The following is a 24,509-nucleotide window of genomic DNA, read 5'->3' on the forward strand; positions in this document are numbered from 1 at the left end:
GAGTGGGTGCGGCGCGGCTCCGGGAGGCCTCCCGGGCCAGCTGCCAGGGCAGCAGCTGCCATCCGTAACCTCACACCCCGACAAGGCACAGTCCTTGCTCCCCAAAACACCCACTTGTCACTTCTGATGCTTCCTCTGTTTTGAGCCCTTGGCAATGTCCCCTGTGACCCTGCATTGGACTTGGCCAAAACGGACAACCTTGACTTTGCTCCAGTTAACTGCTGACAAGCGTGGAGGGAGTTTGACCACAGAGCTCTCGGAGACCCCTCTCCTTGGAAACACCTCCACTCCCAGTCCATCCCTCCATGTCCCCTCACGTCCCCAAGTGGCAGTCATGATGGTCCCTGCCCTGACCCAGCTGTGCCTTCATTGTCCCATCTTCCCTCTCCTTTCTGCAGCCTGACTCTCCCCAGGGGTCCAAGGCAATAAGGAGGCATAGTGGTCAAGGGCCCCTCTCCTCTGGCCTGGCTCCCCCCTGCACCACCGAATGGCACCTAACTCTTCACAGAGGGGGCTGCACCCACATACAGTGACCCGTTAAACCCCAACTAAATGCATCCTCAACGCAGCCTCCTCTCAGCTGCATCGCTAAGATGTCCATGGCCACCCTGCACGGGAGGCCAGGGAGGGAGGCACGGATGGAGATGGCGGTAGTCCCAACTGACTGGAGTTAAAAGGCCCCACTTTGAAAAAGTGTATGAACACGTGTGACCTAGTGACGATGCTGCCCAGGAGGGACCCTTGCCGGTGAAGTCCGTGGAGATCCCCAGTCACAAAGACCTTGACCTCGCCCAGGAGGGCTTGCTGGCAACGTGAGCCTTGCTCACTGAGAAACCAAAAGATGCACCCTTTTTGGGGCAACATGCCAAGGCAACAAAGCTACACAGAACACCAAGAGAACCACCAACACGGATGTCGGGATGGCACTTAGGGCAGGGGATGAGGACACGTAAGGGGCTTCTGAGGCATTAATAGCTTATAAAAAACACTCTTGTTTAAAATAGACCTTAGCCCTGGCTGGTGTGGCTCAGTGGATTGAACACTGGCCTGTGAACCAAAGGATCACCAGTTCAATTCCCAGTCAGGGCACATGCCTGGGTTATGGGCCAGGTCCTGAATTGGGGGCATGTGAGAGGCAACCACACATTGATGTTTCTCTCCCTCTTTCTCCCTCCCTTCCCCTCTCTATAAAAATAATAAAATATTTTTAAAAATACTATTTCTGAGAACCATTTTATATTTTATAAAAACTGAAACGACAGCACAGAGATTTCCCACATACCCACATTCAGTTTGCCCAGTTAACGTCTTATGTTAGCATGGTACACCTGCCACGATTAATGAACGCACTATTATTAACTAAGCTGACAGGCTATAGTGCAACCAGATTTCCTCAGATTTCACTTACTGTCCCTTTTCCATCCCAGGACACCACTCGGTCATCATGTCCCCTCAGCTCTCCTGTGGGCTGCACAGCTTCTGACTTTCCTTCGTGACCCTGATGACCTCGGCAGTTTGGAGGAGGGCCAGTCAGGCACGCTGCAGGAGGCCCCTGCACCGGGATCAGCACGATGCTGCCTCATGATGGACTGGGGACACGGGGTCTGGGAGGGGGGCCACAGAGGCAAGTGTCACGGCATCACATCCCAAGAGTGCCTTTACCGACAGGACCTGTCACCGCTGGCAGTGGCCGCGGTTCCCAGGAGGAGGTGTGTCTGTCATTCCGCACTCCCCATTAAGGGCCAAGTTACCCTTCGAAGTCTAGCACAAGAAGTGTTACACACTCACAAATCCTCAGGGAAACATTAAGAAAAAATGATTGGGTGATGTCCCAGGTACACGAGAAACACTTTTCACAATTTCTAGCATTTTTACAGCAAGGCCTCCGGGTGTGTACTTCAGAAGGAGTCACCTAGGGCCACGGAACCCGGGGTACAGGGAAGGGTGGGCATCAGAGGCCCCTGAGCCCAGAGCCACTGGGCAGGCCCTGGGTGGGCAGTACTTGTTTTGTTGGGGACATGATGTCCCTGGATTGGGGTCCATCATTTGTGTCCCACACAAAGACACCCAACCTGATCTACGAGCCTAAAATGCTAAGAATAACCTGGCCTTGTCCCCAATCCCCAGGCAAAGGCACGAGGCTCCAGGACAAGGTGGCAGCTCCTGACCTCCTGAGAGACCCCATTCAGGAGGCACTCTGCCAGGAGCCAGCCCCGCGCATCCCAGCACTCGGTGTCCACAGACACCGTCACGAGGCTTCACAGTCAGCCCTCATGGTAATGAGGTTGGTATACCCAGTTTGCAGATGGATGTACTAAACTGAGGCCTGGGTTAAATCACACGGCTGCAGAGAGGCAGGGCCAGGATGACTCAAAGCCAACCATCTGGTTCCAGAGACCAAACCACCACGTCCTCGGCTGCATCTCCACAGAAGACAAGCGTACACTTCCCCAAGCAGGGGGGGCAGGGCCATCTCTGCGGCACAGTCACCTGACAGAAGAGCAGCACAGGGAAGGCACGAGGTGGGAACAGGCAAGGCAGGTGCAGGAGCCCAGGAGGTCGGGAGCTGTATCCACGCAGACTGGGGTCAGAGGGAGGAGGCTGTGGCCTGGAGCACCTGTGGGAGGTGGTCAGGGCGGCTAGAGACAGGTGAGAGAGAGCCCGATTGAGCAGGGTGCTGATGGCTTAGGGGGAGTGAGTTTTATTTCAGGCAAAGGTGAGCAAGCCCAGGGGTAAGACAGTGACCTCTGGTGTGTCGTGGAGGCGCTAAAACACGAGGGAAGATCCAGGGCCGGCTGCAAGAGCGTCTGTGGAGGCCAAAGGAGGGGTGGCGCTGGGCTGCGGGGCAGCAGGGGCAGCCCGGCCTCCAGGGGGAGGGCGAACTCGGGACAGCAGGCACAAAGTGTGCTGGGGACTGGATGTGACAGTGACGAGCCCAGGACGACTGCCAGGTTTCTAGCAGACGGGGGTGCTGGTGACATTCGCTGCCACAAGGAAGGGTACAAAATTTAGGGAAATGAAGTGGTTGTTTCCAGATGTTCTGCTGGGACACAGGGGAGATGTCAGCCCAGAGAGGGGGTGCAGCATGTGGCCTGCAGGCCTGGGCCCGAAGCGCCAAGGGAGCTGGAAAGGGAAAAGCAAAAGCCAGTGACCTGTCCAGATGCCTGCACTGCCACAGTCTGGGGGCAGACTCAGGCAGCAAAGGTGCAAGTCAGACCTACGGCTCCATCCCTCTGGCCACTGTGCTGGTTCCCTGCAAAGCACTGTCCTCCATCCTGCTGCCCAGGCCACCACCCAGGTCAAGGGCACCGCCCTGACGTCCAAAGTCCCCGCCTGCCTTCACTCTTCACTCTCCTCCTGAAGTCTTGCTCTTTCGCCCTGTGCAGAGAATGCAGCTCAGTCACTCTCCCCTGTAGAGGGAGCCCAGGTCACTGCAGGAGGGACAGCAGGGCCTGCCCAGCCAGTCTCCTGCTCTCCTGGTCTTCCTTGGGCCCACCCACAGCAACCACACACTCAGGTCTCTGCACAAAAGAGGCCTGTCCCTGCCAAGGCTTGTCCCCAGGTGCATACGTAAGTCTAATTTGCCATAACAGACTAGCAGGTCCCTATGGCCACAGACAGCCCAGTCTCTGCCTATTCTTATTTAAAACGGGGCCTGCCCCCACTCTCCACCCCCCTGCCTGTGCTGTGTGGGGCTCTCTCCAGTGCTCCAGAACCTGGGACACTAAGACGTGGCTGCTAAATAAAGCCCCCCGCCCCACACCAACACTGTTAAAGCCTCCGCAATGGCATGCAAGAGCCCCTGCAGATGTGGCCATGGGGGGCCCGTTCGGCCCTGCCCACCACACACCTCACCTTCCTCACACAGCCTGATGCTGTGGAACACAGACCCTGTCCAGACGTCCTGGTGGCCATGTGGCATTCGTCCAGAGAATGAAACAGAAGCTAGGGGTTTCCTGAAACACTTTCCCGATGGAGACACCACCCCTTCCTGCTTCCCCTCCTTTCTGGAACATCGGGCTAGAGTCGGGACAGCTGCCACCATACCCAAAGGGACAGCACAAGGATGACCAGCAGAGTAGACACAGGGTCTGGAAGCCACTGCTACAGCCCCAGACTGCCCACTGCTTAGTACAAGGCCGCAGGAGTCGAAAGACAGCCACACCAGCCAGGAGTCCTGCTACAAGGCAACCCCGAATCAGACCCAGATGGGGAGGATGCCTGGGCACGGGTCCTGCAGACAGGGTGGCCACAGGCCTGGAGCCCCGCAGTGACCAGGCCTGCCCAGGCTTTCAAACACTCAGGTGCCAGGGAGGAGGGCAGACAACACAGGGCCACATAAGGGCTCCTTAACCTGGGGACATGGACAAGAATGACACAGGGAGGCAGGGAGAGACAGCCTGCCCAAGAAGACAGCATCTGATGGCTGAATGAACACCTGAGGGTGACTCTGACCCGAACCCAGGACCGACAGACACCAACCCGGGGTGGGGGAGGGGCTGTACAGAGCAGCAAACAGAGAACCCAGAGGGGACAGGCCAGAGAGGGGCTGTGACCTTTCTCCTGAGGAAATTCACTTCTCCCGTTGTGATGGGAAGTCACTGAAGGGGTCAAGCAGGGGATGTGCCCTAGAAAGATGACTCAGTGACCACACAAAAGGGGGACCACCTGGGAGCAAGTCTGGATCAGGGGAAGCCAGTGAGGACCCCTGGGTACAGGGGGTTCTGCAGAGAAGACCGGAACCCACGAGGGGGGGAGGAGCTGGCAGCCTCACCCAACACTGGAGTGAGGGTGGGAGAGGGGGGTGAGGATGGCTGTGGCCATGCAGGAAGCAGGGATGGAGCGATGGGGGGCGGGGGGACACGAGAGCAGCTTTGAGCTGGCGCTCGCTGTACCATGTCTGGGGCTAGGGCTGCAGAACAAACTGGTGGGAGAGGCCTGGGCACCCAGAGGGCAGGCAGCAGCCTTTGGGCTAAGAACAGGCAAGGTGGGGAGAAGGAGGGGGAAAACAAAGCCCGGCCCTAAGGTGCCTCATGGGGCAGATAAGTTGTGTACCTAGAGTTAGAGCCAGGGGAGCAGAGACTCATTAAGTCTGGACAGTCTTTTAAAAATCAGGAGGCCTTGCTCAAGGCCTCCCCACCAGGGCCTCACTGCCCTGACCAGAGTCCCGGGGCCGAGCAGGGCCACCCATACCCTGCAGACCAGCTGCCTGGCCACCCCCCCCCCCCCCCAGCTGCAGGACACCAAGGCCAGGCCAAGAGACGGTGGGTTTTCTGGGATGCAGCTGTGTAGAGGCAATGACAGGCTTCAGCCTCAGGCTGTGAACCCCCTGCACCATCACCCACGGGACGGGAACTCATTGCAGAGCTGCAGAACAGAGTGCAATGGGTGGCAGGAAAGTGCTGCAGATGGCACTGCAGGCTCGGCACCCGGGATGCCAGCTTCTCTCTTCCCTCGTCCAAGATGTCAGTGAGCACTTCTGGAAACCTGTCGACAGGAGCACTGAGCTGACCTGAAACGGCCACAGCTGGTCCTGAGGCCGAGCGCTGGGAGGGACAGCTGCCCAGAACATGCCCTGGAGAGTCGGGAGAGCACAGCCCCCTGGTGGCCCCTCAGGGCCTACCCCCCAGGGGCGTGAGTGTGTGGCCCCTGGGGGAGCGTGCTGTGCTGCTTCCTTCCTCCCGAGATTATCTGGAGCCTTGATTTCCTGGTTTTCCCTGTGACGACCGTGTAAATACTGTGTGTTGGGGGTGGGGGTGGGGGGAGCTGAGACTCATCCAAAGGGTTTCAACAGCCTAGGAACAGATGGCCCCGCTGACCCCCAGAGAAAAGGACAAAGATTTCTTCGGCGTTCGAAAGCAGATGTGACACTAATATTGACATCTTTGGGACCTAGGACCTGTCTTTGAAAAGTAGAAAATACAAATGTGTGGTGGTGAATCACACCTATTTTATAGGGTTGGAAGGCTCTACCTACTAAAACAGCTTTTAAATAATCACTCGGGTAAAGAGTTTGATTTAAGCCGTTAGGGGCCCCACTGACTTGCTCTGCCTCACTCGCTCTGTGTTTCGGTACAGTCCCTAACTGGTTCATTACTCCCACATTTGGAGAAAGATGTTCCGTTTCTTGCTCTTCCGTGATACTATTAGCATCAGTCTGACCTATAAATCTAAGTGCAGATCAATAAGATGTATTATTTTTTTTAATCCAACAGGAGCACAGCAATGGAAAAGTGAGTTTGACAGGGCTCCTGAATGCTAAGATATAAAGCAGGGGTTTCACACTCCTTTTCACTGGGGGCTGCAACAGCCTCACGGATGCCTTCGAAGGGCTGAGAATTTAATTTTAGGACTGTATACCTGTCATTACTCCTTAACTAGGGGCAAGGAGCTCGGCCCTGCCGCTGGGTAGAAACGAGGTGCCAGACAGATAAAACGAGGTAGAGGCCAGATCCGGCTCTCGGGCCTTGTGTTCGCCACCCATGATGTAAAGGTAATTTTTGAGGATTCAACCCTTAGACTGACTTGATCCTATAATTATTACTTCCAAAGGTCAAGTTCCAAGGTATAACTATACCGTAAAAAAAAAAAATAATGTGCATTCCCATTAAATCTTTTTGATGTTATTATTTATGCCCCTCTCCCAGCCAGTTGCAACGTGGCCAGAAGAGTTAAGGGGGCCAGCTGAGGCGAATTCACCAGGAGAGGACAGGGGCTGCCTGGTCCCCGAAGGGCCTTAGAAGTCTCTCTCCATCCTCAGAGCCTACAGGGACCTGGCTGGTAAAAAGGGAGTTGGGCAGGATCCGAATTAGAAAAGGGAGTGTGCTGGTGGCTTTGGATCTCGGCTGAGGGCCAGGGCTCACCTTCTGGACCGACGGACCCCCGCAGAGTGAACCGTGCTTCCGCCAAAGGCTCCCCTCTGCAGACGGCTGACCTGGGCCTGGGAGCCAAGCCCCACTCAGGCTGCTGTTCACATACTCTGTTCTCCCACAGTCTCCTCCGGGAATGAGGAAGGCCGATCTCTGTGGTCTTTCAAATTGTCTGAATAAATCAGAACCATTTTCTCTTATTAAAATAAAACACTGACTTCTAAATTAAAGACGTTAACTTTGCGCAGGATTTAAAGAGCAGAAATCCAAATCTGTTTGGCGGAGACACGAGCAGATGGGTTCCTGAGGCCCGCTGGCCTGCATCCACACTTCCCAGCTACCCTCCACGACACTCCGCCTGGTCCTCCAGCTCCTCCCCCCCACCCCAGGCAGACCCACCACTCTCCTGGGACCACGATGCCCTGCACAGTGGGGACCTGAGTCCCATCTCCTCCGCCTGACTCCAAAGCACACCGCAAAGACATAACTGTGCTGTTCAGTTATGAACATAACTTGGGGAGCTGGCTCCGGCCCCTCGGAGCCACCAAGCTGCCAGAAGGCAGAGCCCCATGCATCCTAGAGCCGTCTGGAGCCAGACGGAGACATGCTGGTGGGGAGCAGCCCGGAACTGCCCTGGCAGACCATACGCTCATCCACGGCTCCTCCTTAGGTGACAGTCCACGCATTGGAAGGAGGGTCACTTCACCGAACGCTTCCAGTCACTCTGCTCTCACACCCTCTCAAAGCACTAGCCTTTCCTAATGTAAAAGCCACCAGTCCCAATTCCTCTGCCTTTTCCTCATGAAAATTTGGTCGAAGCAGAAATACAGTTAAGCTAAACATCAGCTAGTATAGAAGCAGGAAATTTCAGAATTGAAGCAGTGGGAAAAACTGGGCTTATTTCAGGTTGACTTAAGAGAATGCCGGGAAAACACAAATGGGTGTCTGAGACGGAGAAAACTGTCAAGGACAGCTGAATAGGGAAAACACCGGACTTAAAGATATATCAGAACCTGTGTGCCATGAAGGGGTTACTTTATTCACTGCTACTTACCCCTTTGGGATCCGAAGTGCGGGATACACAGTAGATATTCAAAAAACGTCTGTCAAATGACAGTGTAAGTAATGCATGAGAAATACTGTCATTTACATCGGGGAAGACAAAGAGCTGCATGAATGTAAGATACTAGCAACAGCTCAGATTTAAGGATTTACCATCACAGACCTGCACTGTTTTTTTTACACACAATTGCGGGTCATGGACCCATGGGTCAGATGCCCAGTCTGTCACTTAAAATCACTCCAAGCTCTGTGTTTACTATTTACAATATCAGTGGAATGGCCGAGGTAGTTCTTAGCGGAAAATGAACAGCTGTCAATGCACAGAGTAGAAAACAGGAATGACTTGAAAATAAATACACCAGGTCTTCGCGCCAGGAGCCCATGGTGGCCCTGGGGAGGACCGGGTGCTGACTTGGGCACGATGAAGCCTCTGGTGGACACGGGAGATGGTGACGCAGACGTGGAAGTCACCAGGTTGCACACCGGGGTCCAGCGGTAGCTGGTACCAGCGCAGGAAAAAGGACCGTGACATTTTTCAGGAGTTTTGTGAAGCAGCTGTCAGCTCACTGGTAGTTGAAAACAGGCAGGGTGAGAATACTTTTGCCATGAAAACTGACCGGCACGCAGAGCCGGGCTCGTACGCCTGCACCCGCAGGAGAGCCAGCCGTCGCTCACGTACCAGCCCGCCATTGCGGACACTGCACAGTGTGCCAGCCGCGGTCAGAAAAGGCTAGGGCGGAGCAGGGAGAGGCGGGCTCCTTTTTAAAAAGAAGAGGTATTAAAATAAATAACAAGCTTAATTTTCGGTGTGTTACAAGTCGAGTTTTTCCTGAGAACGAAACAATGTTTAGCAACAGGAAATGTACTTAAGAACTTGACTATGCTCGCAGGTTGGAGGGAGACACAGGATCATCTCCACAGATCCAACGCAGACCAAGCACAGAGGAGCATTCTGCTGCTGTTCATCACAAAGTTCACTGTAAAACTCTCGGCACACTGGGAAGGGGACTTGCTTAACTAGACAAAGGGGGGGTGGTGTTCCCACAACAAAGTTTCCCGATGAGGAAACGTAAAGGCATTTGCATGCAAGTTAGAACAAGAGAAGCACCACTAATCACACTGCTGTTTAAACACTGCACTCGGCCAGACACCAAAATCTCCAGCCAATGAATAAGGGGAAAAGTGGAAATACTTTTTAAAAAATTTTATTTATTTATTTTAGAGAGATGGGGAAGGGAGGAAGGAAGAGAGGGAAACATTAATGTATGGTTGCCTCTAGCACACCCTATACTGGGGATGTGGCCTGCAACCCACACATGTGCCCTGACTGGGAATCAAACTGGTGATGCTTTGTTTCGCAAGCCTGCACTCAATCCACTGAGCTACACCAGCCAGGGCCAAGGAGAAACAATTTGACCTTCTACCTGAAACTACGAGACACGTGACAATCTCTGGACATAATCAACACACAAAATCAATAGTTTTCCTACACAGCAATGACGAGCAAATGTAATTGAAGAAAGAATTTAGTATTTGATGAAAGTGGCATTTCTGACCACCAGGCAAAGGGCAGACCACACAATGAGAGTGGCAACTGGCCGGCCAATGGAAAATACATCGGATCCTGACCTCAGGCTGTACAGAAGCCGATTTCACATAGGTCAGTGATAAGCTAAACAAGGAACCCAGAAGATGAAACTGCTTGAAGAAGTAAAAGAAGAATGGCCCTGGGGTAGGGAAATGTTCTTAGCCAAGACTCAAACATGAAGTCTCTAAGGAAAAGACTGACTGCTCTGAAAACATAAAAATTAAAAAGTTCCCTTTGGAAAAAATGAAATCAAACAAAAGATCCAGGACAACCTGGGAAAACACCAGTAGCCACATGAGAGGTCCCCAATCTGGAGCCGCCAGGTCACAGTGCTCCTCCGGGAGCGGGGCAGGTCACCCTGGGCCCCACGTGAGGAGCATGCCCCCCAACGCACACCAGTGCTCCACACTAGGCCCTGGGGGGCCTGACGGCCCAGTGTGAACGCAGTGGAGGCCTCTCCCTGAAGATGACTTGGAATCCCCCTCAGCCTGGCGAGGAGATGGGCCACAGCCATGCAGCCACCTTGGTTCCACGGGCACCCTGCCGTGCCCCACGAGTGCATTCTTTCTCAACTCCCTGTCCTGAAGGTGAGACTAGCAGAGAGTGGGAACCAGCCCAGAGTGCCCACCACCCTGCCCCAGCTTCTCCTAGTGCTCACGCCCCACAGAACCACCAACCAGTTGTCAAAGTTAGGAAACGGGTCAGTGTCAGCTCAAGGTCAGACCCCGTTCGAATCGCCCGGTTTCCCAGTGATGACCCGAGTGTCCCAGGACCTTGCCCTAAGCCCAGGTTGCATTTCGAGGCCGTGTCTCCTTAGGCTCCTCTAAGCGGAGACTGTCCCTCCATCCTTGCCTGTCGGCTGCTGGGAGAACACTGGCCAGGCATTTGGCAGGATGTCCTCTCCTAGAGTCCGGCAGCTTTTTCCCGGGATGACACCATGAGAGTGGATCCGTGATGAGAATACTGGGGAGGTAAGGTGCCGTGTGGTGTCAGAGAGCACCTGACTGCGACCTGTGTTGTCACAGGTGTTGTTAGCCTGGGTCGCCTGGGGAGGTAGCGTGTGCTGGCTCTCTCTACTCTAAAGTTACTGTTTTTCCCCTCCTCATAAATAAATAACTTGGGGAAAAGATACTATGAGACTGGGCAAATATCCTGTTTCTCCTCAAATTTTCACTCACGGATGTTAGCATTGGCGCCTGGGTCTCGCCTGAAGTGGCTTTTCTGTGGTGTCAAGCCTGATGGTGACTTTCGATTTACTCATTCCTTCTACATGGATGAGCTGAAATTCTTCCATGGGGAAGAGCTGGCCCCTCCCCCTCACTCCCTCACTGATTTACCCAACTACTTACTCACACCCGCATGGAGTGAGGGAGGTTCACTCGTCCCGTGGACTGCAAACCAGTACTGTTACTACTGGCTCCTGCACTCCCTCCGGCCCAGCGTGGCCATCGCTCCCCCTCCCGCTGGCCCGCTGCCCTCGGCCGCCCCGCCCTTTCCAGCACTTCCTTCCTTTCAGCACCAGCAGGTGCTCCCCCCGCACCTTCCCCCAGCAGCCTGGCTTCTCTCCACGAGAGAATGACGTGGGGTGCACTCCTGCCACCAGCCCGCTCAGGGGACAGAGCCAGGGCATGCATGGGGACATCCCCGCTTCTCTGTGCACCCGCTACCCACGTGTGCCGCGCTGCACCAGGCTCACGCCGACTCCCGGCTGCCACCCACCATGGGCCCGTGGGTCTCCTCCTTTCCTTAGCGAAACTTCTTCCTGGCTCTCACGGTGCTGGAATCTGCTGTTGGTCGGCCCTCGTGCACGAGGAGGCCTACACAGCTGCGGGTGCCCAATGGGAGACACAGGCCTGTGAGCACAGTGCGTGCACCATCCTTTTGTCTTTCCGCTTCTAATCTCATCTCAATATTCTTTTCCAAAACACAGTGCCCACCCCTTGGCTGTGGCTCTGTCACTGTTTTCACCAACGCCAAGGCTTGTTTCTGCTTCTGTTCTGTTTTGGGTCCCCTGCCAATGCCAGCGGATGTTAACACACTTCTCCTGGGGCCTGTGGGGAGTCACTGCAGTTCCCAGAGCAGAGCAGCCACACAGGTCCCCATCCCTCCGGCTGCATGGGTCCCTTCCCTGGGCACCGCCCACCCTGGGCGTATCCAGTTTCTCTAGCTCTGGCTCACCCCTCCTGTGTAGGCACGCGTGGGTTTTCTCACACGTCTTCTCACGTGAAGGGCTGCACGCTAGATGCTCTCGGGCGCTCCCCTTGCCCACTTCCTGGCGCTGGGAGTCGCTTCGTGTTGGCTCACAGGGACTAGGCTCCTCTGCACAGCACTGCACTGTGTGGCCCTCAGAGCGGACTCACCCTCTCTTGCACACACGACTGCGTGACTTACGCGTGTGTTTTCAGGGTGCCAGAGGTACGTCCTCAGGTGCATCCCCAGAAGTGGAACTGCTGGGTCACCACCTAAGTGCGTTTGGGGTGCTGCAGTCGGGACATGATTTCTAACATGCCCGGTAGGACTTTGCTGGCTTCCTCCCCTGATGGGCGAGACAAAAATCAAACACTGGGAAAGCATTCACCTGTTGGGTACCGAACGGCGTGCACCACATGGAGGGAGCCATCATAAGACTGCGTGTGTGACGTTATGACCGTGACGTGCCATGCTGGAGGCGACAGGTCCGCACCGTTCAGGGAGCTCCAGGCACATCCCAGAGACACGCCTGAAGTCTAACACACGCTTTTCACCAGCACTATCGACACCAAAGGAACGTGTTTACTCCAAGCTCACAGTTGCACGAGAACTTGCCCACACAAAGGTGCATTTGCACCATGACTCCTCACCGTCACAAAGTGGACACAACTCAAAGGCCATTCCCAGGGAGGGACAAACAAGGGCTGCCCGGCATGCTCCCAGCAACCAACGGGAGCGAGCAGCAGATCATGCTGCCCATGGGCGTGCCCCAAACAGGTGAAGCGGAAGGAGCCTGACTCAAAAGACACCGTGGCGCCTGATCCCACTCACGTGCAATGCCCAGAAAGGGCAAACACGTGGCTGCCGTGGAATGGGTGTTCACAAACAGGCACACGAACATCCTGAGGTGACGGAAAGGTCCCAGAGCTGGACTGTGGTCATGGCTGCGCAACTGCGAAATTCACAAAAGTCTCTGAACTGTCTACTCGCAGCGGGCGAATGCATGGCAGGAGTTTAAACATGAGAAACAAACCCTCCTTACAGCACCCCTCCCACCTTGTTTCCCGCCCACGTCTTCCCAGGCAACTGGAAAGACGAACACCCAGACCACAACTGATCTTACGAGCAACCTGTATTATTCCCTTCAACTCTCAGTACGGCTGGAAAAGCACACAGTGGATTCGGCCATGTGACTGCACGCAGGCCAGCATGGTGTGCCACCCAGTGCTGCTCTGTCCGACGAGTCCCACGCACCTTCCCCAGACTGCGTCGTGGCTTGAGGCTCGGTGACCTAAAAGGAGAGCCTTCCTTCCCTGCTGCAAGGGCTCTTGGTAAGAAACACTGCCGCTCACCAAGCACCCCCTTCCTGCCTGTGCCCTGCCCGCCCAGAGCTGACCCACACGGGGAGACTCTAACGGCAGCTGGGGGGACGAAGGGCACAGCGCACAGTGCTTTGGGCTCTGAAATATCCTGAAGGTTTACAAAGCACCTGCCTCTTTCGTGGGGATACCATCAATTCCCTTCATAGCTTCATTAGAGGCATAACATTAAAGATGAGAAAGTCTCAGTGTGGAGTCATCAAATGTGTCACTCACGCATGTGCACGTGGGCGGAAACCATCTACTATGTGACACCAAAAGAACACACCAGAGAAAACCCAGAGGAGGAGTCAGAAGGTGAGGTCTGACCCTGCTCTGCACTTAGGTGACACGGTGCCTCACCGTCAACAGGACCCAAGCTCTCGTCCTGACACACAGGTTCTCATCTCACCGCTCCCGAAAACCGGCCGAGACGCGGTGGCAGTGACTTTCTCCACAGGGTGAACCCCACGTCCTCCTGGCCTAAGACTCTCAGCCTCAACCCCAAACCTGCTTCTGTCTGCAGCAAATAGTTAGTTCCCCACTGTTTGCTGTCTGTGCCGCTCATTTCCTGGAACTGTTCATCTAAAAGATGATTACATGAGGCTCTTCAAATGTTTAGATGGCTTTTTAGTGACAAAGTTTTAATATAGTAAGAAAGGAAAGATAAACCTTTAAAGTAGTTCGCCAAAGAATGCTGTATTATAACAGGCATATTGCAGAACCTAAGGCCGATGACTGACTCAAGAACAATAACTGTTATTTTGGGTAGATTCCTAACCCGAAAAGGAATCAGATTCAAATGATCACTACTAACAAGTATGCATCTGATGCGACTGACTTCATTCCTATCTAGATAGAGTGGATATACACAGTCAAATCCCTGCTATTTAAGCTGCGGCCTGCGCATGTCTCGAAACCACTTTCTGCATTTAGATGTGACGTCAGGCTGTTGGCGCTCCAGCCAGATCCCAGTGAAGTATCTGAGTGAAGTCTGTTTTCCGTCATTCTTGCACTGGTGGCCACTGGGTACCCCCAGACTCCCCTCCTCTACTTGGAGACACCCCCCTGAGGAGGGTCCCATCCTATGCAGGGCCTAGAAATGGAATCCCTGTCCTCTCTCAGCCAGGGCACGCATAAGGCACACACAGGACCTCACCTTGGAAGAGAAACCTGAGTGAGCAGGTACCTGGCGGAATCCATTTCTGAAAGGGGAAGAAGCTGAAACGACGGAGACCTGGGTGCCAGGAGGTGACCTTGGGCAGGGGATGCGCACAGCACCCATGCTTGGTGCGCGTGGTCCCCACCTTGAGGAAACGGCCCTCGGCTGCACCAACAGGATGGGAAGCTCCCTGCCATCCCTGAGTAAACTCCTGTCATCACAGAAACCAGCTCACCCTAAGCCAGTGGACACTGGGAGAGAGAGAGAACTTGCACACAGGGTTACCAACCAAAACACGCAGAGGAAACCAGATGTGTGTGCGCTGCCCTAAGTGAAGGCCTAGAATACAAGGCAACTGTCAAGCGACTCTCCAGCCTGGCTGATTTGTGTGTTGGCCACCTGTTTCCAACTCTACAACACTACGGGAGGGAGCTGACGAAATGCCACTCCCCACCGAGTCACCTGCAGTTGGTACGACGTGCTCTAGACGTACACACGGAAAACAGTGCCTGCTTCACTAGTTCCCACCAACACGGTCTAGTGCCCCAGGCCTGAGAAGACACAGAGGGCCACCTGGACTCCCCTGAGTCTCCCGCTTCTCAGAGTCAGGCCCACCACTGCGCCCCCAGATCCTCCATCACGCACCTCACCTCTTCAGGCAGAGCCACCGGGTCCACGGGAGGTGACACGATGCTGGTGCAAGTGTTGGCCTCTCATGGACTGTAAGTAGCCGTGAACTGAGGTGGCATCACCGCACTGGGCCCAGGGCTGCACACAGGCGCTGCAATAAAACCTTCTGCACAACCGACTGCATCACCCCTGAACCCCTCAGAACTTGCTGCTTCCCTCCTGCGGACAGAGCGAGTCTTCCGGAAATGCAAGGTGACTCAGACACTACCGACTCAGCGGCCTGGTTTCACAGGGTAGGGACCTGTGGCAGAGCCCGGAGTCGGCAAGTTCGGGCAGGGCTGGGATTAAATCTCCAGGTTCCTGCATGGGAACTTCTCCCGTCTGCTCCTCCACCACAGGGCTTACAAAGCCACAAGGTTTAAATCCTATACGCCTCCACAGTGGAATCAAGTAGCTTTCCTTTCATTTGGCTGCTTTTCCGAAACTTTCTAGAATTATTTAAAGCATTCTCATTTTTGTCAAGATGGAGTTACAACTGTTATTTCTGACTATTATGGACACTGTTACTACTTAAGAGAATGTATTTCAATGACATGTCACCCGAAAGGGGTTGAAATGGGAATGGCAGGACTGTTTTCAGTAGATCCATTCACTAGACTGCACTTTACGGTTTCAGAACAACTCTGGGCGCTCAGCAAATGTTTCTATTCTACAAAGAAAAGCACGGAACTCCAGCGACAACACAGACATGTGGGCATAAATACATGGCTGATGTTCCAGGCACAATAGAAGGGGCAGGTGCTGAGGCAGAAAAGCACATGTTTCAGAGGCAAAGAGCCCCAGTTTGGGTTCCACCATTCACTACCAACATAAAAAGTAAGAAGTCATTCATTCATTCATTCATTCAACAAACATTGCCAAGTGCCTGCTATATGCTAGGCTTTGTTCTGAGCCCAAGGATGTCGACACACTGCAAGACCCCTGCCTTTTGGGGCTCCTACTCTGCAAGCTGGCAGGCTGATGTGGGGGTGGGAGGGAGACAACAGAGACAGCAGGGCACACAGTGCGAGAGCAGTTGAGGGTGCAGAGGACAGCAGCCCAGGAGACAGCGGAGAGGATGGCAGGAGAGGAAGCCCCTGGGAGGATGCTGACATGGGGCAGTTACCAGGTTCTGAGCTGCAGGGTGGTTGTCTACCCTCCACTTAAGCCTCTTCTCTGGCTACTGGTCCAAAACCAGCAGGAGAGGAGACCTGTGACAAGCTGACTCAGGTAAGCCTGGCAGGTCTCCTTGTCAGTAAGAGCAGATGATGGTGACCCCACGTAAACTGACCTCCGGAGGTCCGCATGAGGAGCAACCTAGACCACACTGGTCCATCATGCTGGACCCAGAGCCCGAGCTTAATATACGTAGCACAGCACTTTCCCGCTCTCTCAGGAGGTCACTGAATCTCTCAGGTCAGCTCCTGATCTGAAAGCCGGGTGGCAAACCCTCTACCTAAGACTCGCAGGGAACAAGTGACATCAGCACAAGGACACCTGTTAGTGACAGCTACACCTAACAGAGGGTGAAACATTCCTACCTGTCTGTTTTACAAACAGTACTTCTTTTGTTATCTATCTTATAGACCACAAGTGGCAAATGCAAGGCCCTTGGGCCAAATCCTGCCCTCCACCGTGTTTTATCTGGCCCAGCACCTTATCTCTACCCAGTAGCAGCGCCAAGCTCTTGCTTAACCATTAAGGAGCAGTTACATGTATACAGTCCTAAAGTTACATTCGGCCCTTTGAAGGCAGCCTCGAGGCTCATGTGGCCCCTGGTGAAAATGAGTTTGACATCCCTGCTCTAGACCATCTGCGGGTATAGGTAAACATTCTGCACATCCCACACTGGGAATAAGTGATTTGCAGATCCAAACAGAACCTAATATAAAGTGATAATGCCTATAACTGAAGAATCGGCCTCAGACCCTCTGGTCCTCAGTGTGCAGACAGTCCCGAGTCCTACGGGCAGCTGCTCCTGCTCGCTCCAGTCCCCTTGCTCCTCCCCAGACCCAACCCACCATCAGCCCTGTTGACTCCACCCAGGACACAGAAGGCCTGGTGCTCTGTTCTCCAGCTTCTCCACCCACTTCTCTGGCCCCCCTCATCCTTTCCTTCAAACTCTTCCCGAGACCCACGAGACCCTGCATGGCCAGGCCGCGCATGTCTCTCAATGTCACGTTACACGGCACCCCTAGTTCATGGCGGACTGGACAATGGCTCTGTCCTCAGCAACTCCAACCAATAGGGTTCCTGAAGACTCCTTGTCTCTTCTCCAGGCCCAAAGAGCTCACTCTGTCCCTCAGGCCTCAGCCCAGCACCCTCTCCCGAGAGGCCTTCCCCACACTCCAGGCCTCTAGCAGGAGCAGCCCTCTGACACCACCCACCCAGGCCTTCATTTCTTCACCCAATCCACAGACAGGCTAATGGTAGGTGCAATGTGTGCCTTCGCCCTTGCTTAGTCTCCCCAGCTGGGTGGGTCCTTGGCTCCAAGGGGCAGAGATCTCCTCTGCAGTGACATGGAGCCAAGGCCCTGGGTGAGACTGTCCACTGAGGCACGAAGTGAAGTGAAAGTGAGCCCCGAGTGACGGAAAGCGCCAGATGACGAACTGAAGATGAGGGAGGGAGAGGGCTTTACACTTCATCACACTTGGGGAGCTAATGAGAAAACTCATCATTCCTATTTCAACCCTAAGAAACTCCAACCCTAAGAAAATCAAATAAGCACAAACAATGCAAAGGGACACACAAGGAAGGTATCTTGTCATTTCAACTGAGGACTTTAAGTGAGCGCTGCTGCCCCGGAGGCATGCCTGCCTGGCAACCGCACGGCCCTCCCCCTCCCCAGAGGTGGGGGCGTTGTCCAGGATGCAACACTGGCGTTTCCTGCTAGATCCTTCAAGACTTGCCAATCAGCAGCCAAGTCTTGCTAGTCCTCTAGTAAAAGTGCCAAATTCTGAGTAAGGTAATGAGACTTTCAGGGACACGTGAGTTTTTTAATAAAGAAAATACCGTGTCCACGGGTACCCTTCTGGAAGGGCGCCCCAAGGCGTGTTTAGCACCACGAGCTACTCAGGCCCTGGATCCCGAGTCCTGGCGCCCAGTGCCCAGGTCCGCTGCACGGAACACAAACTGCATGTCACGTTATGCCCTCTCTCAGAAGGCAAGGTTTGCAGAAGGCAAGGTCTCCAGAAACCCTCTCGAAGGGAATCAAGGTGCCCATGCGCCAAGTCCCAACTGGCTCCAGGGCCTCCGGTCTCCGCTCCCCCAGCCGTCCCCTAGCACCTTCTCGAGGACTTTGCTCTGCAGTCATCCCCTTTCTGGGCATATTAGAAAATTGTCCTCCTCCATGGACAATTAGCCCACAAACATGCCATAATGGCTCTCATTTAAAACAAAATCCTCTGAGTCCACCCCACTTCCCTCCCCCTCGCCCCCAGCTACTGTCCCATTACTCTGTCCCCTCTCAATGCAGCTCTACTGCATGTTCTTTCTCCCTTCCTCACACCCACCCCCTCTCCCGGCCACAAGGCCACCTGTCTCTTGCAAGAGCTGGAACTAACCAGCCCTCAGCCCTGGGCTCTAGACCCTCAGCCCTTAGACCCACAGCCCGGCCTCCAGTTTCAAACACCAGCAATAAGCAAATTACTGTCAAATGTACCTATATGGCCCCAACATCTTCTTGAGGTCAACCCTAAATTATCCAAACACCTGTACTCAGGTGCCTAAGCCTAAAAGCAAATGAAACCCTCTGAAGTCCGGCAGGTGAGGCACATTTTAGGCACTTTACCTGAGCTCAGTTTATCCACCCAGCGAGCGGGGGAGACCTGCTGCTAATCTTCTTCCTAAGGCATGGGTGGGAAATCCAAAGCCCAGAAGTTGTAATACAGCCTGCTCGAGACCACACATCTGGGGCACCGCAGGACAAGGACCCGACCATGAGCTCAAGGCATGGTCTGTGGGGACAACCGAGGAACTGCCTCCCGAGTCTGAAGCTCATAGGGACACTTGGCTCTCCATCCCCACCAGAGACATCCCCACCTCACAATGACCAGCCACCTGTCCATCCAACAACCCTGGGGTCCTTCTGGAATGTCCCTCTCACAGGGTCTACTGGTCATCCTGATGGACTCGTCTGCTACACAGGCCACAATCCTCTGCACTAAGGGTGTACCCCACATTCTAACCACAGGGACACTGGAGTGCCGGCATTGGAGGCAGGTCACCAGGGTGCCAGCCACGGCAAGTGCAGTCCCTCTGTGCTTGCACACGCTCGGCTGTACCTTTGGAGGCATGACAGGGCAGCAGAACTGTCAAGAGTCGGTCAGCAAGTCACTTCAGGACCGGAAACTTCTCCCTAACACCTGCTAGTGAGACCCAGAAAGCACCCAGACCTGCTGGCTACGTGCAGGAGCTGGGACGGCTCCCGGGGACGGCAGGGCTGAGGGCTCGGGCACAGGAGCACTCGGTCACGGCACAGTAGGCAGCACGTCAAAGCTGACTTGGAGGAATCGATTCTAGACATGAAGACATTTTGGAATTACTTTATTTCACTCATACTCTCCTCTTTCATGAAGGCACAAGAGAAGTGTGACTTTAAAAGTCTGTACACCCAGTGCTGGCTGGTGTGGCTCAGTGGACTGGGCGCCAGCCTGAGGACTGAAAGGTCTCCCGTTCATTCCCCCAAGCAGGGCACATGCCTGGGTTGCCGGCCGGTCCCCAGCTGGGGACATGCGAGAGACAACCAATCGATGTTTCTCTCCCTCTCTTCTTCCCTTCCTTCAAATAAAAATAAAATCTTAAAATGAAAAAAAAAAGTCTGTACTTCCAGTGAGTATAAGTAAAAGCTAAGGGATGAGAGAGCATGTGTCCGACTAACCAGCAGCAGCCCCTGTGATAGGACAAACAGTAAGGCTTCGACTCACCAGCAATGCCGTCTCACAGTGCTGGGACACAGCAAGCAGATCTGGCCACCTCTGTCCTGGTCTGAGCCCTGGTCTGAGCCCTGGTCTGAGCCCTGAGTGGCCATGGTCCCCGGTGCCCCTGCTGTTCCCTCCTGCCTGCGGCTGGGAGGTGGGAAGAGGTGCTCGGGGCAGTCCTGTCTTTGTCACGTATCCGTGGCCTCTCTGTGCCTAGTTTTACCCACTGAAGACACACAATGGTGCCTGCCTGTCGGATGATCGGGCGATTAAGTAATATATATGGAGTACGTAAGTGGCCTGGCACGTCATGAGCCCCCAACACACGTTAGCTACACAACAGCCAGAGCGAGTCTCTTTAAAGATAAATCAGATCATGTCACTCCCTCATTCAAAACTCTTTAATGTCAACTAGGAAGGAAGGAAAGGAGGGAAAAAGGGAGGGAAGGAGGGAGGCAGACAGAAAGGCAGCCCTTCCAAGGCTTCCCATCCCACAGAGGTGAACATCGAAATTCCTAACCTCAGCCCTCTGTACCGCCCCCCAACTAGTCTCGCTGCCTGCCACCGACCCCTGCCATCAGCAGCACAGGACAACACAGGGCCCCAAGCTCAGGCTCCAGAGTTCCTGCTGCCTGCACCAGGCCCCTGGGCAGCACCAGCTCCCCCCATCTTCTGAGCTCCCTCTCAGACCCCTGCCCCCCCCCAACACACACTGCCCAGCCTGGCCTTAGGACTTCAGGACTTATGACTTAATGTCTCCTCCTCCCCCATAATGTGAACCCCACTCAGTGGGCAGGAGCTACCCATGCTGTGCTAGCTCCCAGGTCTCCCGCGCCCAGAACAATACCTGGCACGTGGTACATCCCCGTGAGGGGACCCTGCAAGTGAAACAAAACCACCCTAGCAGCAAGCAGGGCTTCGCTGCACTGCCAGTAAAAATACCAGGCACCTCGGAGCAGCTTCCGGCCCCCCTGCCCCTGCGTGTCTTCCTCTGAAATTCATCACAAAGACGGGAAGCCTAGAACCAAAGTCCTTTTCTTTGTACACCCCTAGAACTCCTCCCATACGTGCGGTGGAGAAGAGCCTCCTGCACACTCATCAGATTTCACAAGAGGTGAGGATTCAAACGGCGGGGGCCCAACAGCAAGTACTGCAGTGAGGCCGGGTGAGGCCCTCCGCTGGCCACTGCGCCTGCCCTCCCCACACTCCACGCGAAGCACCCGGCGAAGGACTCACTCGGGGAGTGAGGAAATCGAAAGACTCCAGTGCACAATTTGTAAACAAAACCCTCACGACTGGCCTTTCCTACCTCACATACTATGAACATATTTTAAAGGGTTTCTCTGAACACCACCAGGTTTCAGAAACACCGTTTGGTGTCTGTCACCAAATTAGAGATTTAGAAATTTACATTTTAGAAAATGACACACACCAAAAACCCCATTCAGTTCCCCATAAAAGTGGACCTCTCTAAGCTTTTCAGCTTCATACTAAAGACCTATAATTTTTCTCCAAGTTTTTAATAAGCTGGAAAGTGTATAAGTTCACCTATTAATCTCCAAAGTGTACTTTCTAGCTATCGTCTACCTATTGAAATAACAGGCCTCTGTCCCAAGTACTGATACAGCTGTCACAACACTCAGGGGAATAAAGCCCAGCTCTTAATAAGCCTTATAGCAAAGGAATTTTGGTGATTAATAAAAAGCGATTAGCAGGTTTTGCTGCACCCATGTATAAAAACGTCCCCCTGTGGCACTATGTGTTATAGCAAATACTAAAAACAACATTAAGACCCAGATACAACTGTGCATACACCATTCTGACTACTGCGGGGATAACACGCAGTCACAGCAGCTGGAGAAGGTGAGCGGCTGGGTATGGAGTGAAGTCAGGTTTTATCATCTTTTTGTACCTTCAGACTGTACTGTGTGCGTGCTATTTTTAAATCTACAAAAAATCTGTAATGCTATACACTTAAACATTTTATAACTAAAATTGTAAATACTATCTGAAAGATGCAGTGCCACAAAAGTGCTTAACAAAACAAATTGCCAGCTTTGGAGCTTTTTTGATCTCTGCCTATCCGGTTCATGTCTGTGTCCCCTGGCCAAAGGCAGGAGGGCCTAGCACACAGTAGGCCAAGGGCAAGTATTAACCAAATGTATTAAGTTTGCTTTATTCACTCACAGACAAATGTAAGTTAAAAGAATTTTCTTATTCCAAAAATCAAAAAGCGCTTGGACTGCTATTACGACATATAAATTCACAAAGGGGTGAATTAGCCTTATGAGTCCAGAAGTTTTTGTCAGTGATGTCATTAGCTAATTTTCTCTTCGCTCCCAGTACTGACTCCCTGAGCACATCAAACCTCGGATATGTGTGTGCTGAATTGCTCAGGGCAGGACCAGTCTTCTCTTCCCCACTGCCCCCTGCAGAAAAGCCTCCTCTCTTTCCTTCCAGTTATCTCTTCAAATTTGTTGAAGATGTAGCTGAATGCATTCAGTCTCGGGAACCCTCAGACATCTAACAGGCATTACTCAAAGACCGTGCATTCCTTTCAAAGCTGGCAGGCATCCTTGACCTCCACCTCCGGGCAGAATGGGGCACCCAGCTCTGTGCGTCTCATCAGCTCTTGACTAGGTGCCCAAGAGAGAGGATCCTGCCCTCTGAAAGGAACCAGCACAGCAAGGCAGCTAATTCTCTTACCCAGGGCAAAGCACTATCACTCAACTTTTTGCCTTCTCCCCTTCTCCCTTTCCCCTTTGGGCAGCCCTCAGAGAGCAGAGGAACAAGTAGCCGCAGACCCAGAGAAAAGATGGTAATCAAAGACATGTTGCAGGAACTGTTCTGAAGACAGCCCAGTGTCTTGGAAAACGCAGCTCTAGATGGCACCTTTCAAAGGCATTCCACGCATGAGCCAATTTAAAAGGGAACAAAAAGGATTAAATACTTTTATTCCCAAAACTTAATGATGGATGGATCCTCTTAATCAGAGGACTAAGAGTAAAGAGGCAAGTTTGACATCAGGCCACTTTTCATTACACCTCGAGAATGGAACGCTAACCACTATGGATTGTGTAAGAAGGAAACAAAATGCCTTCATCATAAGTAAAACCAAAACGGGTTGGCTAAAAATATTAACTGCGAACCAAACAAAACGGTGCGGGTCTCCCACGGATATATTGGGGCTAGAACACGTTTTATGTTATCCGACATGTAAATCGGGACTCCAACACGATTTAGCGTCCACAGCCCAATTTGACACCTTCCCTCCGACCCATCCACAACCCGGTAATTTTCCCACTGCAGATGTGAACACGTCAGAAGTCATCTCGGGCCCCGAATCGTCCCAGATTGCTCCGGATTGCTCCAGACGTCCGGCACTAGCGGGAACTTCCCCGCCCTCAACCGCCCGATGCACAGAGCATCCCGCTCGGACACGACGCCCTCCGGAGCGCGTGACCTTACCCTGGACGCAGCATCCCTCCCCGGGGGCTCCCGCTGGTCTCCCCTTGGCTCAGAGCATCCGGAACAGACACGGCGCCCTCGGGAAGGGACGCGGGGCCAACCGCGGCGGAGCCTTATCCCGGGGGCGCAGCCTCATCCTGGGCGTACAGCCTCATCCTAGGGCGCAGCCTTATTTCGGACACACAGCCTCCCCTCACCCCGGACGCAGCCTCATCCCCGGCCGAAGCCTTCCCTCCCTGAGGCAGAGAATCCAGAGCAGACGCGGCACTCCCAGGGTGGGGACAGGGTTGTCCCCCGCGCAGTCTCCCCTCCACGGGGGCACAGATTCATCCCGGGGCGCAGCTTCATCCAGGGATGCAGCCCCCGATCCCTCAGGCGCAGCCGCATCCCAGGGCGCAGTCTCCCCTTCATTCGGAGGCGCAGATTCCCCTTCTCCGGGCGCAGCCTCGTCCCGAGGCGCAGTACCCCCTCCATCCCCGGGCGCAGCCACCTCTCTCGCAGCGCAGAGCATCCGGCTCAGACGCGGAGCCCCAGGGAGGAGACTCGGGCCGTCCCGGGCTCAGCTCCATCCTGGGGTGCTGTCTCCCTACCCCGGCGACCCGGCCTGTAGCCCCTCCGGACACGCAGCCAGCAACACTGCGTCCCGCTGGAGCCGCACTCCCAGCCTGGCCTCCCCACCTGCTCCGCGGCGCTTACATAAACGCGGCTCCGGCAGTTCGTGTCCGCCCTAGGTGTCGGACCCCCGCCCGCCCACGTCTCATCTCACCTCGGCCGAGGGCTGCTCTGCTCTGCGCGCCACGCCGGGGCTCGCACCGCTCCGCCGCCCGGGGCTGCGGCGCGCGGGCCGTGGCCTGGCGCGGCCCCGAGCGCGCCCCCGTGCGCGGCCCGACTGGGCCGCCGCAACAGCCTCCGCCTCCGTCCACCCGCCCCCGGCCGCGCGCACGCCGGGGAGCGACGCCCGGACGCAGGACGTGCGTGTGTGCGTGCACGCGCGGCGCCGAGGAGACCTCTGCCAGTGGTCGGCCAAGGCTGGGGAGACCGAGCAAGGCTGGGGATGGAAAAGGGGGGACCTGCAGGGGTGAGGGTGACCTAGTTTGGGTAGCTGGGAGACCGGAGATTCCAGGGGAGGTCCCGCTGTGGACTCGATGTGCAAACCTGTTCCGGCTGGTCCACGTTCCCGAGAGCCCTGGGTGTGCAGTGTGAAATCGCGGTCCCCGCACTCCA

At 54.5% G+C, this 24,509-nt stretch overlaps 1 protein-coding gene across 1 annotated transcript in view; it reads right to left on the bottom strand.

Annotated features, from left to right (window-relative positions):
* Positions 1–24,158, bottom strand: part of ADARB1 (adenosine deaminase RNA specific B1) — a 104,975-nt gene extending 80,817 nt beyond the window's left edge. Inside the window, exon 1 of the mRNA XM_037065220.1 lies at positions 24,052–24,158. The gene's annotated coding sequence lies outside the window, so the exon portion shown is untranslated. The remainder of the gene's footprint in view (positions 1–24,051) is intronic.
* Between the last annotated feature and the right edge of the window lie 351 nt (positions 24,159–24,509).

This window comes from Sturnira hondurensis, unplaced genomic scaffold, assembly GCF_014824575.4.
Source record: "Sturnira hondurensis isolate 20B ecotype Veracruz unplaced genomic scaffold, ASM1482457v3 Scaffold0015596, whole genome shotgun sequence".
Taxonomy (NCBI): Eukaryota; Metazoa; Chordata; class Mammalia; order Chiroptera; family Phyllostomidae; genus Sturnira; species Sturnira hondurensis.